This window comes from Trachypithecus francoisi, unplaced genomic scaffold, assembly GCF_009764315.1.
Source record: "Trachypithecus francoisi isolate TF-2019V2 unplaced genomic scaffold, Tfra_2.0 Lachesis_group13, whole genome shotgun sequence".
NCBI lineage: Eukaryota > Metazoa > Chordata > Mammalia > Primates > Cercopithecidae > Trachypithecus > Trachypithecus francoisi.
Window position 1 is genome coordinate 8,940,838 of NW_022681458.1, and position 20,049 is coordinate 8,960,886.

A 20,049-nucleotide genomic window follows, 5' to 3' on the forward strand; every position below is an offset into this window, starting at 1 on the left:
TTTTAAAAGATACCTTCCCTGGATCAGAAGCATACAGTAGTTAAATAGAAAAGAGTTGTAATGTACACTATTGGGGTGACGGGTACACTAAAAGCCAACACTTCGCCACTATACAATTCATCCATGTAAAGAAAGTCTCTTTACATGGCGGGCAGATCATGAGGTCAGGAGATCGAGACCATCCTGGCTGCCCCTAAAACTATAGAAATAAAAACTAAAATAAATACTTCACAATTCAATCTAACCTCCCTTGTCATCTGCTTTCCATATTAACATTCACTTCTTAAACAGGGGTGTGTGTGTGTGTGTGTGTGTGTGTGCCTAGTAGAGAAAGAAGAGGAGAGAAAAAGAGAGTAAGAGAGAGGAAGGAGGACAGGGAATAAGAACACAGAAATATGTGAGAATAAAGAACAGGAAAGTAGTAGTTATTAGAATTGTATTCCAGAACTGCATTACCTCCAGGGCCTCTAAGGGAGCTTTCTTTCTCTAATCACATCCCTGTCCTCTCCTCACTCCCTCAAGTTTGCAATACTGCTCTTCCTTCTTCTAACTTCTGGTCCTTCATCCCTCATATATATACACACACACACACACACACACACATATATATATATATATATTTTTTTTTTTTTTTTTTTAACAGCATCTCACTCTGTTGCCCAGGCTGGAGTACAGTGGCGCAATCTCGGCTCACTGCAAGCTGCACCTCCTGGGTTCCTGCCATTCTCCTGCCTCAGTCTCCAGAGAAGCTGGGACTACAGGCACTCGCCACCACGCCCGGCTCATTTTTTTGCATTTTTTTCGTAGAGATGGAGTTTCACCATGTTAGCCAGGATGGTCTCGATCTCCTGACCTCGTGATCTGCCCACCTCAGCCTCCCAAAGTGCTGGGATTACAGGCGTGAGCCACCGTGCCCGGCCCACCCCTCATCTTTTTTTTAACCTCTCAGTTAAGCAACCCTATTTCTGCTTTCCCTTCCCTGGATTCTCAGCCTCAAAGAGATACAATATATAATAATAATGTTGGAAAGAAGTTATAGAATCCTGTTTCAACTGCATCACAGTCCAGAGCTCTCCATGCTAGTGACCTCATTATTTTGCAGAGTCCCCTGAAGGGCCTGGTTCGAGGTTTCCTCCATTCTTTCAGCTTGGCACTCTGGAAGGGGCATAGCCCAGGGACACATTCCAATTTCCTAAAGCTGAAAAGTACCATCTGAGATTCTAAAATCCTTACTAAAACTAACCTTAATTGAATGCCCTTCAAAAGTGTAAACAGTAGATAAACGAGTTCAACTCTATACCCAAGTACTTGTTAAATTATGGTGAGATAAATGATAAAACTACTCATTCTTCAATAATTATTGTATTGTATTGAAGACTTTCCTTTATAAAAGGAAAGCAACCAAGTGGATACAATAGTCTGAAAGGCATATATGTTTTCTAAATAAATAACATTAATAATTACTTCTCTGAATACTATATCACTTGATTGTATTTTAAGAGATGATTTGTTTATTCTATTAGCCTAAGAGATCAGAAGATTATAATACATCCTTTTATCACTTACAATTTGAATTGTTTTATGTTCTGATAATATTTAGGATCAAGAAATAATAAGTATTATTGATTCTAACATCTCCAAACCCCAGCATTTCTAAGTAAATAAATACATATGTATTTATTTATATGTTTGAGTATTATATGTTTGAGGAGATAGTTACGTAAAAAAAAAAATTTTTTTTTAAGAATTGTAGTCCATATGTCCAAGAAGCTAAAGACTGGCTAAGAGACCTGGGATATACAAAAAAAAGAAAGATCCAAATTAAACTTCTAGAGATAAAAACCATGTCGACTGAGATGAAAAATACACTGGATGGGACAAACAGCAGATTAGACACTACAGAAAAGAAAATTAGTGAACTTCAAGATGTAGCAAGAGAAATTATCCAAAATGAAACAAAGAAGGAAAAAAGACTGAAAAAAAAAATTGACAGCTGAGGCCTTGAGGCTATTCCGGCCAGCCTGCTGCCAGGGAGCCATGTTTTTAGTCTACCACTTAGAGCCTCTTGCCTTCCCCTAGGGAGGTATCCTTCTGCTCCAACTTCCCTTCCCTGTCCCTTTTTGGCCCCCATGTGCTCCTCCTTGACTTAGACTTGTACACACAGAGACAAGCACACCCCCTTGTTCCCCATTTCACCAATTTCTGGTGGCTGAAATTCACCCTCACAGACTTCAAAGATATTCTTGAGATAATGAAAAGGAACATCTTTGTATATGAAAGGAAAAAGGTTAATATATGTTTTTTAACATTAGGAACATGTGAACCTTTTTAAAAACAAGGTTTTATTTACTGTAGAGATATGCAAATCAGAACCAATATCTCTTGGTCTACTTAATTAAAACCAGCTCACACATCCCTTAGGGGTTTATTATTATTATAATTATTATTGTGGTGGTTGTTGTATTTGTTGTAATTATTATTTGGGGTTTCTTTTGTTTTTCTTTACAGTTCTCCACACTAAACTCACAATATTGTGGGGAGAAGCCATAACTAAACTCTATGCTGCAGTGAGATATAGGAGTAATCAGCTCCCAGCAACATGTATAGCCCGGGCTGCAGGTTGTAATAATTACCAACGATTTAAAGTTTTAGGCTGGGCATGGTGGCTCACGCCTGTAATCTCAACACTTTGGGAGGTCTAGGCAGGAGGATCCCTTGAACTCTAGGAGTTCAAAACCAGCCTCAGCAACACGGTGAGACCCTGTCTCTATAAAAATTAAATTTAAATGTAAATAAAGCTTTATTTAGCCTTGATCTCTACCCTCATAGTCAGGTCTTCCCATATTTTATTAGTGAGGTGGAAAATGTATTGTTTGTTTGTTGTTTTGCTTCCCCCCCCATGTTAAACTATGAAATTTGTGATTTGTTTAAGTTCTGGGTGAATCACAGCTTTGTCTGTATGTCCAGATCATTTGTTTCTATGTATTTTGTTTGATTCTTTCTTTCAAAGCTTTTACAAAAATATATACGTGCGTGTGTGTGTGTATAAACATGTAAATATATATATACGGATCTTCTGAAAAGTGTGTTAAGCTCATTCAAGTAACAGATTAATAGCCTTGTATGGCATAAAGAAATTGAATCTGCAGTTAAAAACTTTTTGACAAAGAAAACTTGAGACCAAATGGATTCACTGGTAAATTCCACTGAACATTTAAGGAAACTATGGGCCGGGCACGGTGGCTCAAGCCTGTAATCCCAGCACTTTGGGAGGCCGAGACAGGCGGATCACGAGGTCAGGAGATCGAGACCATCCTGACTAACATGGTGAAACCCCGTCTCTACTAAAAAATACAAAAAAACTAGCCGGGCGAGGTGGCGGGCGCCTGTAGTCCCAGCTACTCGGGAGGCTGAGGCAGGAGAATGGCGTGAACCCAGGAGGCGGAGCTTGCAGTGAGCTGAGATCCGGCCACTGCACTCCAGCCTGGGCAACAGAGCGAGACTCCGTCTCAAAAAAAAAAAGGAAACGATACCAGTCCTATGCAAACTGTTTCAGAAAACTGAAGAAAAGGAACATTCTCCAACTCATTCAAGGTTTCCAGTGTTACCCTGATATCAAAAACAAAGATATTCCGAAACTCAGTTCAAACCAGTATCATTCATAAACAGAAATGCAAATTTTTTAAACAAGATTTTAGGAAATCAATTGCAGCAATATATAAATAGAATAAGAATATGGCAGAATCAAGTGGGGTTTATCTTAGGAATGAAAGGTTACTTTTAGGAGCAGGCATGGTGGTTCATGCCTATAATCCCAGCACTTTGGGAGGCCAAGGTAAGCAGATGACCTGAGGTCAGGAGTTTGAGACCAGCCTGGGCAACATGGTAAAAACTTCGTCTCTACTAAAAATAGAAAAATTAGGCCGGGCGCGGTGGCTCAAGCCTATAATCCCAGCACTTTGGGAGCCCGAGACGGGCGGATCACGAGGTCAGGAGATCGAGACCATCCTGGCTAACACGGTGAAACCCCGTCTCTACTAAAAAATACAAAAAACTAGCCGGGCGAGGTGGCGGGCGCCTGTAGTCCCAGCTACTCGGGAGGCTGAGGCAGGAGAATGGCGTGAACCCGGGAGGCGGAGCTTGCAGTGAGCTGAGATCCGGCCACTGCACTCCAGCCCGGGCGACAGAGCGAGACTCCGTCTCAAAAAAAAAAAAAAAAAAAAAATTAGCCAGGCATGGTGGCACACACCTGTACTTCCAGCTACTCGGGAGGCTGAGGCAGGAGAATTGCTTGAACTCGGGAGGCAAAGGTTGCAGTGAGCTAAGATTGCGCCTCTGCACTCCAGCCTGGGTGACAGAGCAAGACTCCATCTCAAAAAGGAAAAAGAAAGGTTACTTTTAATACAGTCATGCATTCCATAACGACATTTCAGTCAATGACAGACATACATGCGATGGTGGTCCCATAAGAATATAGGGAAGCTGAAAAATTCCTATCACTTAGTGACAGTACAGCCATCCCAACATTGTAGCACAACCCACTACTCATGTGTTTGTGTTGATGCTGATGTAAACAAGTCTACTGTGCTGCCAGTCATATAAAAGTATAGCACATACAATTATATACAGTACACAATACTTGATAATAAGTGACTACGTTACTGCTTTATGTATTTACCATATTTTCATCATTATTTCAGAGTATACCCCTACTTACTTTTTTATTTTATTTATTTATTTATTCATTTTTTTTGGAGACTGAGTTTCACTCTGTAGCCAAGTTGGAGTTCAGTGGCGCATCTCGGCTCACTGCAGCCTCCACTTCCCGGGTTCAAGCAATTCTCCTGCCTCAGCCTCCCAAGTAGCTGGGATTACAGGTGCGCACCACCATGCCCAGCTAATTTTAGTATTTTTAGTAGAGACGGGGTTTCACCGTGTTGGCCAGGATGGCCTCAATCTCTTGACTTTGTGATCCATCCGCCTCAGCCTCCCAAAGTGCTGGGATTACAGGTGTGAGCCACCGTGTCTGGCCACTCCTACTTATTTAAAAAAGATGGGCTGGGCAGAGTGGCTCACACCTGTAATCCCAGCACTTTGGGAGGCCAAGGCAGGCAGATAACGAGGTCTGGAGTTTGAGACCACCCTGGCCAACATGGTGAAACCCTGTCTCTAATAAAAATACAAAAAATGAGCCAGGCGTGGTGGCATGTGCCTGTAGTCCCAGCTACTCGGGAGGCTGAAGCAGGAGAATCACTTGAACCCGGGAGGCGGAGGCTGCAGTGAGCCCAGATAGCGCCACTGCACTCCAGCCTGGCAACAGAGTGAGACTCCATCTCAAAAAAAAAAAAAAAAAAAAAAAAGGACAAAATAATCTGTACACCAAACCCCGACAACACACAATTTACCCATGTAACAAACCTGTACACATACCTCCAAACCTAAAGTAAAATTTGGAAATAAATAATTTAACTGGAAAATGTTAACTTCAAAACAGCCTCAAGCATATCCCTCAGGAGGTATCCAGAAGAAGGCATTGTTACTGGAGATGACAGCTCCACACGTTACTGCCCCTGAAGACCTTCCAGTGGCACAAGATGTCAAGGTGGAAGATAGTGATACTGATGATCCTGACTCTATGTAGGCCTAGGCTAATAATGTGTGTGTTTGTGTCTTAGTTTTTAACAAAAAAAATTTTTTAAGTAAGAAAAAAATAGAAAAAAGGTTACAAAATAAGGACATAAAGAGTATTTTTGTACAGCTGCACAGTGTGTTTGTGTTTTAAGCTAAGTATTATTGTAAGAATCAAAATATGATAAAAAAAGTTTACAAAGTAAAAAAAGTCACAGTAAGCTAATGTTAATTTATTATTGAAGAAAGAAAAATGTTTTCTATAAATTCAGTATAGCTTAAGTATACTGTGTTTATAAACTCGACAGTAGTGCACAGTAATGTCCTAGGCCTTCACACTCATTCACCACTCACTCACTGACTCACCCAGAGCAACTTCCAAGCCTGCAAGTTCCATTCATGGTAAATGCCCTATACAGTGTACCATTTTTTATCTTTTATACTGTATTTTTACTGTACCTTTTCTATGTACAGATACATCTAGATACATAAATACTTAGCATTATATTACAATTGCCTATAGTATTAAATACAGTCACATGCTGTACAGGTTTGTAGCCTAGGCGCAACAGGCTATACCATATAGCCTAGGTGTGTAGTAGACTACAACATCTAGGTTTGTGAAAGCACACTCTATGAGGTTTGCACAACAAAATTACCTAACAATGCATTTCTCAGAATGCATCCCCATTGTTAGGCAACAAAAAGCTAACATGTAAATCAATGTAATAATTCACCATATTAACAAATGAAAAGAGGCTGGGTGCAGTGGCTCGCACCTGTAATCCCAACACTTTAAGACGTGAAGGTGGGAGGACTGCTTGTGCTCAGGAGTTCAAGGCCAGCCTGGACCACATAACAAGACCTCATCTCTACTAAAAAACAAACAAAAAAGATCAGCCAGTGTAGTATGTCTGTGGTCCCAGCTACTTGGGAGGCTAAGGTGGGAGGACTGTTTGAGCTCCAAAGATCAAGGCTGCTGTGAACCACAGTCATGCCACTGCATTCCAGTCTGGAAGATAGAGCAAGATCCTGTCTCAGAAAAAAAAAAAAAAAATCATATGATCATCTCAGTAGATTCAGAAAAAGCACTTAACAAAATTCAATGTTCATTCTTGGAAAAAAAAAAAAAAATCTCAGTAAACCAGAAATAGAAGAAAACTTCTCCAGTGATAAAATGCATATACAAATGATGAAAGACTAAATGCTTTCTCCCTAAGAGGAGAAACAAGACAAGTAATCTGCTCTCACCATCTCCATTTAACATTGTACTGGGGGATTGTAGCCAGTGCTATAAAAGCCTGGAAGGGAAGAATTAAAACTGTATTCACAGATGACATAATCTTTACATAGAAAATCTAATGGAATATATTAAAAAGCTCTAGGACGCCAGGCGCAGCAGTTCACGCCCGTAATCCCACCACTTTGGGAGGCCGAGGCGGACAGATCACTTGAGATCAGGAGTTCGAGGCTGGCCTGGCCAACATGGTGAAACCCCGTCTCTACTGAAAATACAAAAATTAGCCAGGCATGGTGGCGCACACCTGTAATCCCAGCTACTCAGGAGGCTGAGGCATAAGAGTTTCTTGAACCTGAGAGGCAGAGGTTGCAGTGAGCCAAGACTGTGCCACTGCACTCCTACCTGGGCGACAGAGCAAGACTCCACCTCAAAAAAAAAAAAAAGGTCTAGGACTAAAAAGAACTAAGTGAGCTTAGACAGACGGACAGAGAAGATTAATGTAAAAGATCAATCATATTTCTATATACTAGTGGCAATCAGAAATATAAATTTTAAAAATATAATTTTGATAGTGTATTAGTCCATTCTCACACTGATATAAATAAATACCCAAGGCTGGGTAATTTATAAAGGAAAGAGGGTTGACTCAGTTCCACATGGCTAGGAAAGACTCAGGAAACTTATAATCATGATGAAAGAGGAAACAGGCATGTCTTACACGGCAGCTAATACGATGAAACCCCATTTCTACTAAAAATACAAAAAATTAGCTGGGCGTGGTGGCGGGCACCTGTAGTCCCAGCTATTCGGGAGGCTGAGGCAGGAGAATGCAGTGAACCTGGGAGGCGGAGCTTGCAGTGAGCCAAGATCACGCCACTGCACTCCAGCCTGGGGGACAAAGCGAGAGTCTGTCTAAAAAAAAAAAAATCAGTTATCTGGGATAGGGATCAGGAAGCCAGGGGTATGAAAACAGCTTTGGGCATAATAGATATGGTCACTGTCTTGTTTGTGATGATAGTCTTACAAGTACACACATATGTCAAAACTTAACCAGTTGTACACTTTAAATATTTAGAGTTTATAACCTGTCAACTACATCTCAATAAATCAGCTTTAAAAATATGGTCTTAACCAACAATTAATAATCCTAAACAACACAAATTGGGCCCTAATTCATTTATTAAAAATTGTTCTTTGTTAATAAGACATATTTCAGTCATAAAACTTACAAGGCATTCTTACTTGTAAACGATTATGAAAGACTGATTTGAACTGGCAAAAATTCAGTAAAACACAAAGAAAATAAATGCATTATTTCAACAAAAAAGTCTCAGAACAATTCTTTCTTTCATTTACAAAAATTAACTAAAATTAAAAAGAAGCAAGTTTGTGACCTTGTTTAATCCTGTGCCATAAGTAAAAGGATTAAACAAAAATAATAATAGCTCCTTCTTGGTATAACTGTTGCTAGAGTTTTGCATTCAACCTTTTAAAAGGGATTTAAAATAACCATGGCAGACATCAGACAAAGAGGCAACTATTTCCCATGTGGAAAGCTGGTCTCTAGAAAAATGAAGTTAAACAGAAATGTTTGGGCCTTCTCTCTGAATCCATCAGCACCTAGATAATCACCACAAACTTTTCCTCATCAAAGCCTAATGAGAAATAGAAACAATTCAATTTCATTAGAGGAGGACCAAAAAGGAAGTATAAGCAGGATTCTTCAATTAGCATTATACAACCCTGCCTCCTCCTGGTTTGGATCCCACAACCTCTCAGTGTCTACCAGACACTCCAGCAATACTTGACTGAGGGTAGGGTACTTCATCAGCCCTTCTCCCCTCCTGATTTCATCAGAGATAATTTCAAGGTACTTTGCACCACATGAAGTGCCTTCCTACCAGTGTGACCAGTGTTTCATCTGTCATTATTAGTACATCCCAGAGGCAGCCTGTTATTGGGGCAAGAAAGGAATCAAAAGTAGGTGGACTAACAGTTGACTAAACTTGATCAAGTCTTGCCTCAACATAACTAGTCACTTAATAACTATTCTAAGGCATCAAGTTCTTGCTATGGTTTCAAACAAAATACTTTCTATATGAAAAACCCATCAAATCCTTCTACTTCATGTTACATGACAAAAAGGAGCATCTTGTGCTGTTCTACCACCACTCTCAGTTTAATAAAGACAACAAGAATTCTGGGACAGGCACAGTAGTTCATGCCTGTAACTCCAACATTTGAGAGGCTGAGGCAGGAGAATCACTTCAGGCCAAGAGTTTCCGACAAGCCTGAGCAACACAGCAAGACCCTGTCTCCACAAAAAAGAAAAAAAAAAATTTGTGTTTTGTTTTTTGTTGTTTTTTTTTGAGACGGAGTCTCGCTCTGTCGCCCAGGCTGGAGTGCAGTGACTTGATCTCAGGTCACTGCAAGCTCCACCTCCCGGGTTTACGCCATTCTCCTGCCTCAGCCTCCCAAGTAGCTGGGACTACAGGCGCCCGCCACCTCGCCCGGCTAGTTTTTGTTTTTGTATTTTTTAGTAGAGACGGGGTTTCACCATGTTAGCCAGGATGGTCTCGATCTCCTGACCTCATGATCCACCCGTCTCGGCCTCCCAAAGTGCTGGGATTACAGGCTTGAGCCACCGCACCCGGCCAAAAAAAAAAGTTTTTTAACTAGCCGGGCATGGTGGCTCATGCCTATAGACCCAGCTACTCAAGGGGCTCAGGTGGGAAGATCACTCAAGACTGGGAGTTCAAGGTTACAGTGAGCTATGATCACACCACTACACTCCAGCCTGGGCAGCAGAGTGAGAATCTGTCTCAAAAAACCCAGGTGCGGTGGCTCACGTCTGTAATCCCAGCACTTGGGGAGGCCAAGGCGGGTGGAGTGCTTGAGGTCAGGAGTTTGAGACCAGCCTGGCCAACATGGTGAAACCCCATCTCTACTAAAAATACAAAAATTTAGCCAGGCATGGTGATGTGAGCTTGCAGTCCCAGTTACTTGGGAGGTTGAGGCTGGAGAATCGCTTGAGCCCAGGAGGCAGAGGTTGCAGTGAGCTGAGATTGTGCCACTGCACTCCAGCGTGGGCAACAGAGTGAGTCTCCGTCTCAAAAAAAAAATAAAGAAGAAGACTTCTGGTCAAGTCTCCACCTCCCTGACATCACCAAAATTGGCATAGATGGCCAGACCTCAGAGGGATCTATTCACTCATTCTAGGCCCAGTTTTACTTGTACTCATGCTCAATAGTATTTTGTTTCATGAAACTCCTCCTGTAAAACAAAAACTTTTTGAAGGATAAAATAAAAAGGACAGGCTGGGCATGGTGGCTCACATCTATAATCCCAGAACTTTGGGAGGCTGAAGCAGGAGGATGGCTTGAGCCCAGAAGGTCGAGGCCGCAGTGAGCCGTGATCTCACCACTGCACTCCAGCCAGGGCAACATGGACATGGCATCAGAGGGTCTGCTTTGACTACAGCACTGTTTTCTTCCCGTGCTTCTTATAGATATCAGTTAAAATGTCATTTTGGTGATCTCTCTAAAACACTTGTCACAGCCACAGTTTTGCATTTGTGTGATTATTTAAGTATCATCTGCAGAGGACAGGGATCATATGTGCATTCACTCTCCCCCATCTCCAATGCCAAGCATAGTGCCTAGTACCAAGTAAGCACTCAAATATTATATTTGTTGATTAAGTGAATAAATGAACACTAAGTCTATAAGAAAGCAACAAAACATCTTTTAAGAGGACTTAAGAGTTGCATCATCTTCACAAATGTATCTTTGGTGGATGCCCAAAGCAGCTGAGCCCCCTTATTAAACTCAAAAAAAAAAAAGTCAATTCAGATGTCTACATAAATTGCTCCGGCCTTCAATGTCTCAAGGCAAATGCTGAGCATCAAAGGCTGATAGGCTAAACACACACACCCTCTGTATATAAAGCATACCTACTGGTTGCTAAGTAACAGTTGTTTTTGGTATTTCCTGATACTCTTGCTGCTACATAGGAAGCACTTCGGAAATACCAGTTAAACAAAAAAGAGCAACACTTCACAAGACTCATGAGTATGAATGAAACAGTAACTATACTTAAACTGTGGTGTTTCATATAAACCTAACACCAAATGCAGAAGCAAAGAATCTCTAAGTGGCAAAGCCCTCAGCTAGTAGCTTCACTATTTTAGATCTCGCACAGGAAAAATGCCATCTAGATTTGTACTAAGACTATTTGAAAGAAATAGATCACAAATCAAGTGACCTGAGAGCATTAAATAAGAACTTCAAAATGCCACATGGAACTATTTCCCAAACTCTTAAGAATATAAAGAAAGGAATTAGGACTTCCTGTCCCCTCCAATACAAATACAAATTATATCTGTACTTTAGAGACAAATCAAGTCCCATTTCATCCATAAATGACTTCTCCACCCTCTGACGTACTACAGCACTTAAAATCTGTACCACATATTTTGCATTTAAACAAATGTTCATTTTATTGCCTTCCTAATAATTTCATGTGTGCAGTCTTTTATTTCTTTTATATCCTTTAAAGTGTATAATGCTGTAGATGCTTAATAAATATTTATTAAATTGGAATGAAATTATAGTTTTGAATGAATTTTGGTATACTCACACATTTTATTCCCAAATAACATCATTTCCAAAAATGGTTCACATGCCTCAGTTTTAGGTCCATCATCATCAGATTAAAAATAAAGTCGTTATCCAACCACGTTCAAATAAGGCTTACAGTTTTCTTAGTATCACTCATTCAAACTCAAATCAGGGGAGTTTTCCAGTGCCATAGTGTCTTTTGAAGTCTAAGTCCAGGCTATTAACAACACCTGCCCCTACTTTCTTCAATGCAGCAAATTTCACTTGAAATATTTCTCAGGCTGGGCGCGGTGGCTCAAGCCTGTAATCCCAGCACTTTGGGAGGCCGAGACGGGTGGATCACGAGGTCAGGAGATCGAGACCATCCTGGCTAATACGGTGAAACCCCGTCTCTACTAAAAAAAAATACAAAAAAACTAGCCGGGCGAGGTGGCGGGCGCCTGTAGTCCCAGCTACTCGGGAGGCTGAGGCAGGAGAATGGTGTAAACCCGGGAGGCGGAGCTTGCAGTGAGCTGAGATCTGGCCACTGCGCTCCAGCCTGGGCGACAGAGCGAGACTCCGTCTCAAAAAAAAAAAAAAAAAAAAGAAATATTTCTCAAACCTAGTCAGTCTTAGCAAGATTTCCTTCTGCAGAAAACTTGTAAGACACAAAGTCTAAGCTCTAGAATATACTAACCACACCTCACTCACAACTGGGAAGCAAATTCCCCAGAAAAGGATCAGTTCAATATGTACAGTTAAATGAGTCTCATACCTATAGAACCATGGAACAGAACAGAAAACTCAGAAATAATGCCACACACCTACAACCATCTGATCTTCAACAAGCTGGCAAAAAGCAAGCAATGGGGAAGGGACTCCCTATCCAATAAATGGTGCTGGGATAACTGACTGGCCATACGCAGAAGAATAAAACTGGATCCTTGTATTTCACGATATACATAATGGGTTAAAGATTTAAATGCAAAGACCTCAGTCAGGCACAGTAGCTCATGCCTGTAATTCCAGCACTTTGGGTGACTCAAGGCAGATCTCTTGAGCCTAGGAGTCAGAGACCAGCCTGGACAACATAGTAAAACCACATCTCCACAAAAAATACAAAAATTAGCCGAACGTGGTAGTGCACAACTATAGTCTCAGCTACTCGGGAGGCTGAGGTGGGAGGATCACTTGAGCCTGGGAAGTCGAGGCTGCAGTGAGCTGCAGTCACTCCACTACACTCCAGCCTGGGTGCCAGTGAGGCCCTGTCTCAAAATAAAATAAAATAAAATAAAAGACCTCAAACTATAAAAATCCTAGAAGAAACCCCAGGAAATAAACTTCTTGACACTGACCTTGGCAAATTTTTGGCTAAGTCCCCATAAGCAACTGCAGCAAAAACAAAAATTGACAAGTTGGAACTAATTAAACTAGAGCATCCGCACAGCAAAAGAAATTATCAACAGAGTAAACAGACAACATACAAAATGGGAGAGAATATTCCCAAACTATGCATCTGACAAAGGTCCAATATCCAGAATCCCTATGGAACTTAAATCAACAAGCAAAAAACAAGCCCATTTTTAAAAATGGCCAAAGGACATGAACAAACACTTCTCAGAAGAAATACAAAAAAAAAAAAGATCACAACATATAAGCAGCCAACAAATATATGGAAAACATGATCATGACTAATTATCAGAAAAATGCCAATCAAAACCACAGTGAAGCACCATCTCATACCAGTCAGAATGGCTATTATCAAAAAGTCAGAAAACAAGCCCTGTTAGGCTCCGTTGAGAAGGGAACACTTATACACTGTTGGTGGGAATGTAAATTAGTTCAGCCACTGTGGAAAGCAGTTTGGAGATTTCTCAAAGAACTTAAAGAGCCACCATTTCACCCAGCAATCCCATTTCTGAGTATATAACCAAAGGAAAACAGACCATTATACCAAAAAGACATATGCACTTGTATGTTCACAGCTGAGCTATTCACAACAGCAAAGACAAGGAATCAACCTAGGTGACCATCAATGGTGGACAAAAAAATGTGGATGTACCCTATGGAATACTATGCAGCCACAAAAAAAAGAGAAAATCATGTCCTTTGCAGCAACACAGATGGAGCTGGAGGCCATAATCCTAAACGAATTAGCACAAGAACAGAAAACTAAATACCATATGTTCTCACTTATAAGTGTGAGCTAAACATTGAGGGCACTTACAAGTGGGAGTAGAAACACTGCGCGCCCATGGACATAAACATGGGAACGGTACACAGTGTAGACTACTGGAAGGAGGGGAGAGATGGGGAGTGTGGGCTGAAAAACTGCCTACTGGGTTCTACAAATACCTGGGTGCAATACACCCAAGTGAGTAACCTGCATGCGTATCCCCCATATCTAAAATAAAAGTTTAAATTATTTTTTTAAAGAGTCTCTACGATCAATAAAGCACATAAAGTGTATCACTGTGGAAAGCCCAAACGTCAAGAACATGTTATAATTAAGCGGCTGCCATTCAAGATTCCCAAGGCTCCCCATCCCTGCCAGTCCTGAAACATCTCGATCAAGACCCTTGAGAACGCATCCACAGGTGACCCGAGCCTGGGGAAGCGTCCTCTCTACAGCAACAGGCTCTAATTCTGGTCTCGCTCCCCTCACACCATCCTAGGCTACAAAGGCCCTGGCGCTATAAGCGCGGCCTGGGAGCCCGGGTCGGTCAGGAGCGGAGAGTGGGGAGCTGGGGACACTGAGGGAGATGCCGGACAGGGAAGACGCGTGGGCCGGGGAGCAACGCCAGAGGCGGAAGACGCTCCTCCCGGGCCGCCACCGCAGGTGCCTGGCGAAGCGCCGCGGAGCCCCCCAGAGGCCAGACCCCAGGTCGTTCCCGAAGGGGTCGTGCAGCAGTAGGCGGTGTAGGGGGCAGGCGGGTGAGGGCCTCACCGTTTCTCCCCGGAGGCCGGCGCCGCCGCAGTCCCGCAGTTGCTAAGGAGAATGCTCTTCCGGGTCACGGGCGCGGCGTTCTAGAGAGCGACGGTGGCCGGGCGAGGCCGAGAGCGAAGCGCGCGGGGCGTGTGCTGGATGGAGGAGCTAGTAGTCGGCGGTTCAGCTGCCATAAGGGCGAAATGGCCAGGCCAGGGACCGCTGCGCCTTCTCCGGCCTCCCCCGTGGGGACAACTGTCTGCAACGGTTGGCTCCCAGTGGGCGGCCTCTGAGACGCCTTGTGCCAGGCGCCGGCTGGCTCCGCGCTCCTGTCACACCGGCAGGAGCCTTCCAGACCCGGCTCCTGAACCTCCAGGCTCTGCTCCACTGGGCCAGGTCTTACACGGCAGACGCCGCTGGCCCCTTTCCTGTGACAAGGCTTTGCTTATTCTTTCGTTTACTCACTGCTCATTTATTGGACAACTGCTTGGGGCGAGGTGATTTGCAGTGCTGGCACTGGGGATACAGAGATGGGCAACCCCCGCGTGGTCCCTGCCCTCAGGATGCCAGGCTGATGGCAGAGCAAGCAGATGCCGTCCCCAGGATGATCGGAGGAAAGGAGACTAGGGGAGCCTGCCCAAGGGGCCCACCCCCATATGGGTGGGGAGCAGCTGATGATGGAGACGTCGACCTAGTAGAAAGGGCAGGGAAGAGGGTTTCAGGTGAGAGAAGAAGCGCAGCTGAGAAAGCCCCTGACAGTTCAGTGTGGCCCGCCCAGGGATGTGTGGAGAGGAGACAATCGCTAAGCTCGGGACCTAGGAAACACCAATATTGTAGATGTGAGCAAAGGAAAGGGAAATCCAAAGAGCAGCCAGAACGTTCGGGAGAGCTCAAGAGAAAAAAATGCCAGTGAGGGGATGGCCGCCATTCTCAAGCTATGGAGATCCAGTGTCCATTGGTGACCATAGAAAAATCAAACTTCCCTTTGGGAGCCGAGGTGGGCGGATCACCTGAGGTCGGGAGTTCAAGACCAGCCTGACATGGAGAAACCCCGTCTCTATTAAAAATGCAAAATTAGCCGGGCGTGGTGGCACATGCCTGTAATCCCAGCTACTCGGGAAGCTGAGGCAGGTGAATCGCTTGAACCTGGGAGATGGAGGTTGCAGTGAGCCGAGATCGTGCCATTGCACTCCAGCCGGAGCAACAAGAGCGAAACTCCGTCTCAAAAAAAAAAGAAAAAAGAAAAATCAAACTTCCGAGACCAGTCTGGGGAACATGGCGAAACCCCACTGCACTACAGAAAAAAAAAAAAAAAAAGGATAGGGAAGGAGATACGGGAGGGTAGGGCAGGCAGGGCAGAGACCAAACTTCGGAAATAGAATGTGGACAGATGCTTGAGTCTGTATGGAGTCCACCACCATATGCTCCATATTGAAACAAGGAAAAGAGATTAAATTGTTCCTATATTTCTTTTTTCTTTTTCTTGCTTTTTTTTTTTTTTTTTTTTTGAGACAGACTCTCGCTCTGTCGCCCAGGCTGGAGTGCAATAGTGCGTGGGATCTCAGCTCACTGCAACCTCCACCTCCTGGGTTCAAGCAATTATCCTGCCTCAGCCTCCCTAGTAGCTGGGACTACAGGCGCCCACCACCACGCTCAGCTAATTTTTGTATTTTCAGTAGAGACTGGGTTTCACCGTGTTAGCCAGGATGGTCTCAATCTCTCGCCTACCTTGTCCCAAAGTGCTGGGATTTACAGGTGTGAGTCACCGCGCCGTAGTCTAAGCAAATTCAGGGTTCCCCTTAATAATTGTGAGCTCCATGAAGGTGGAAAACTGTGCATCTGCAGTACCTGCCACACACATAGGCCTCAATCAATGTTTGCTTAAAGCCTAAATGAACCCAAGGAACCTTTGTTTTTTAATGTTCACACAGATCTTTCTAGAGCCCTCAGGAAAACTGTGATTTCAGCAAAACTTGTCTTTGAAATATAGAGGGTAGAGGAAGCCCAGCAAGGACAGGAGGCAGAGAGTGTCAGGGGTCCAGGAATTCAGTGGATAGGAGAAGGGCCAGTGGGGACAGGAAGGGGAAGACCCAGAAGAGGAAAAGAACAAAGGTTTGAAATAAAATCTGCAGCTGGACGAAGTGGCTCACGCCTATAATCCCAGCACTTTGGGAGGCCAAGGCGGGCTGATCACTGGAGGTCAGGAGTTTGAGACCAGCCTGGCCAACATGGTGAAACGCTGTCTCGACTAAAAATACAAAAAATTAGCCAGGCATGGTGATGGGTGCCTGTAGTCTCAGCTACTCGGGAGGCTGAGGTAGGAGAATTGCTTGAACCTGGGAGGTGGAGATTGCAGTGAGCCTAGACTGGGCCACTGCACTCCAGCCTGGGTGACAGAGCAACACTCCGTCTCAAAAAATAAACGAAATGAAAATCTGAGATTTCAGGACTAGAAATAGGAGGTAAAGCCAAGGAAACCAAAAATAATTAAAAGTAGGAATAGAGGAGCAAGGACACGAGCAGAGGAAGTAGGGCTGAGACCATTATTTTACTTAAGTTCAACGGACAAATCTCATTTTGATTGGTCGTTTGTCAAAGTGTGATGCCTGCCTGTGTATAGGCTACAGGTCTAGGGTGGACATATCACCGTGCCCTCATTTTTTTTGTTGTTGGGGGTGGGGGTAAGAAGTCTCACTCTGTCGCCAGGCTGGAGTGCAGTGGTGTAATCTCGGCTCACTGCAACATTTGCCTCCCAGGTTCAAGCGATTCTCCTGCCTTAGCCTCCCGAGTAGCTGGGACTACAGGCACGTGCCACCACGCCCAGCTAATTTTTGCATTTTTAGTAGAGACGGGGTTTCACAATGTTGGCCGGGATGGTCTTGATCTCTTGACCTCGTGATCTGCCCACCTCGGGGTCCCAAAGTGCTGGAGTTACAGGCCTGAGCCACAGCGCCCAGCGCACTGTGCCCTCTTAAGTGATGTGAGCCCTGGCTTCCTCATGTGGGCTAAAGGAAGATCACAACATACTCTGGAGTAGACTTGGGGCAGGAGGCTTGTCCCACTAGCATACGTTCAGTCCATTAATTCAGTATGTTCCTATTATAGCAGGTATTACAATAAGTTCCCTGAAAAGAGATAGAAGTAATACTCTCTGAAAGACAATAGATCTCTCCATAACAGATGTGACAGGTTATCTGTGTCAGCAAACTGATAAATTCAAAATGTATGGCTGAAGAATTTAGAAACACCCAAATATGGGACAAGGGAGTTATCTTGGTCCTTTGGGAGTGCTATAACACAATACCATGGATTGAGTGACTTATGAACAACAGAAATTTGTTTATCATGGTTCTGAAGGCTGTAAAGTCCAAGATCAAGACACTAGCTGATTCCATCTCTGGTGAACCATTTCCTGGTTCATAGATGACCTTCTTGGCCTGTTGTAGCATGACAGGAAGAGGGCTAGCTGACTGGTCTCTCACAGGCCTCTTCTTAGGAGAGCACTAATCCCATTAGTAAGAGGTCCACTCTTATGACCCAAGTACTTCCCAAAGTCCCCACCTCCAAATACCATCACACTGGGATTAGGGTTTCAACATGTGAACTTTGAAAGAACACAGACATTCAGTCCATAACAGTCTGTTATGAAGTCCAAGGCTTTCTGGAAGTTTAGGGCTTATACACAGTTATGGTTGCCCCAGAACCTCTCAGTCCCAGTCTGACCTGAATTCCTAACCACCACCACCCCTAACCCAGTCTTCTGGACTGACATCTACCCAGTCACAAAAGCAGACACCATGGGGTCATCCCTGACTCCACTTTCACTCATCACCATGCCCACACCCTAACAATCCAGTCCCTGAGCAGGTTCTGAGGATTGTCTCCTCCCCACCCAATTCCACTGCCACCAAGGATGGTGAAAGAAGCAAACAACCAAGCAACTCAGGGTCAATAACAAGTGTTGCAACCTCAGAGATGAGTCAAGGTGATAAAGGTGGGGTGTGTGTGTGTGAAAGTGTAATAATCAAATCAAACACCAAAACTCCAAGGAGATAAGATAGAATACATTCATTCAACATATTTTAGTTGCCTTTCACATGATAATTTTATCATAAAGGCAGTAAAAGATAATGAAAGGACTATTAAAAAGGGTAAAGAAAAACTAAGAATCAAACACATTCCAAGAACCAAAGTGAAGCAGGATTTGCTGGCCTTTTCAAGTCCCCGGTTCTGTTGAAGGATATGTTAAAGTGCCAGGAGCCTGGCCTTCACCATGGCTGAGAGTGCCATGGCGAATAGAAAAGGTGTCTCATCATTCCCATATCCACTTGTTTTTGGCGTCCTCAACTACAACAACTACACCCACCCAGACCACTAATTCCAACGTATAATTTTGGTCTGATTAAAATCTATTTTTGCTCTTCTCTCAATTTAAACGTAATGTTTTAAAAAAATACATTTTCTTTTTTCTCTGTATAGTGTTCCTTTTTCTCTTAAAATGTTTTTTTTCTTTTTTGAGACCGAGTCTTGCCCTGTCACCAGGCTAGAGTGCAGTGGCGTGATCTCAGCTCACTGCAACCTCTACCTCCCAGGTTCAAGCGATTCTCCTGCATCAGCCTCCCAAGTAGCTGGGACTACAGGTGTGCACCACCATGCCCAGCTAATTTTTGTATTTTTAGTAGAGACAGGGTTTCACCATGTTGGCCAGGATGGTCTGGATCTCTTGATCTCATGATCCGCCTGCCCCAGCCTCCCAAAGTACTGGGACTACAGGCATGGGCCACCGCGCCCAGCCTTAACTTTTAAAATCTAAATCCTATGAGAATATTTCTTTTTCTTTGGCTTCTGAGATCTTAGCTTAATTTCTCTTTTACCTTCTAGCTCCTATTTAAAATGTCATCTTTTTAAATATTTTAACCTGTTAATTTTATTTTATGTGGATGTTATCAACATATTTTGCTTAACCTTTTAGGTTTAATTTTTTGTTTGTTTGTTTTCTAGTGCTTTCCTCTTTATTTTCTTTTTAATTTCATATACACTACTTTAAAAGTGGATTTTATGCTTGAACCCAGGAGGCAGAGATTGCAGTGAGCTGAGATTGTGCCATCGCACTTCAGCCTGGGAGACAGAGCAAGACTCTGTCTAAAAATAATAATAAATTAAAGTGGATTTTAGAAAATTCCCTGATTTACAGTGTTGTCCTTTCTATGTTTTTATTCGCACGTTTTTAGCTTTAAATCTGTCTTAATTTTTATACTCTGTCATCATCCTATTTTATCTTTTCTTTCTCCTGTCTTCCATCTTGCATATTTTTTCTGGTTTTGAACTTTCTCTTTTAATCACAGATACATCTCACCAGCTACAAGTGGCATCTAATAACTTTTACATTTTAAAAGAGAAAAAAAAAATGGCATTCAAGTCACAAAACCCAGAATGCTTGTACCTTTGTTTTGTTGGGGAATTCACTGAAATGGGAGGTACGAGATTTTACTTTCTTCTGTACCTTACTGCCTGCCAGAGACCAGCCTCATATGTAGCTGGTATAACAAAAAGGGGTTTCTTGTGTTGCAAATTCAATATAGCAGCAATTCAGCATAACAATTAGGACAGAGGGAGCCAAACTGCTGGGTTCAAATCTAACTGAACCAGTTACTCAC

General features: G+C 43.1%; 1 protein-coding gene across 4 annotated transcripts in view; it reads right to left on the minus strand.

Annotated features, from left to right (window-relative positions):
- DIS3L2 (DIS3 like 3'-5' exoribonuclease 2) overlaps positions 1–14,931 on the minus strand; it is a 373,789-nt gene extending 358,858 nt beyond the window's left edge. For all 4 annotated transcript variants that reach the window (XM_033229839.1, XM_033229837.1, XM_033229838.1 and 1 more), the window contains exon 1: positions 14,414–14,931. The gene's annotated coding sequence lies outside the window, so the exon portion shown is untranslated. The remainder of the gene's footprint in view (positions 1–14,413) is intronic.
- Positions 14,932–20,049: the final 5,118 nt, after the last annotated feature.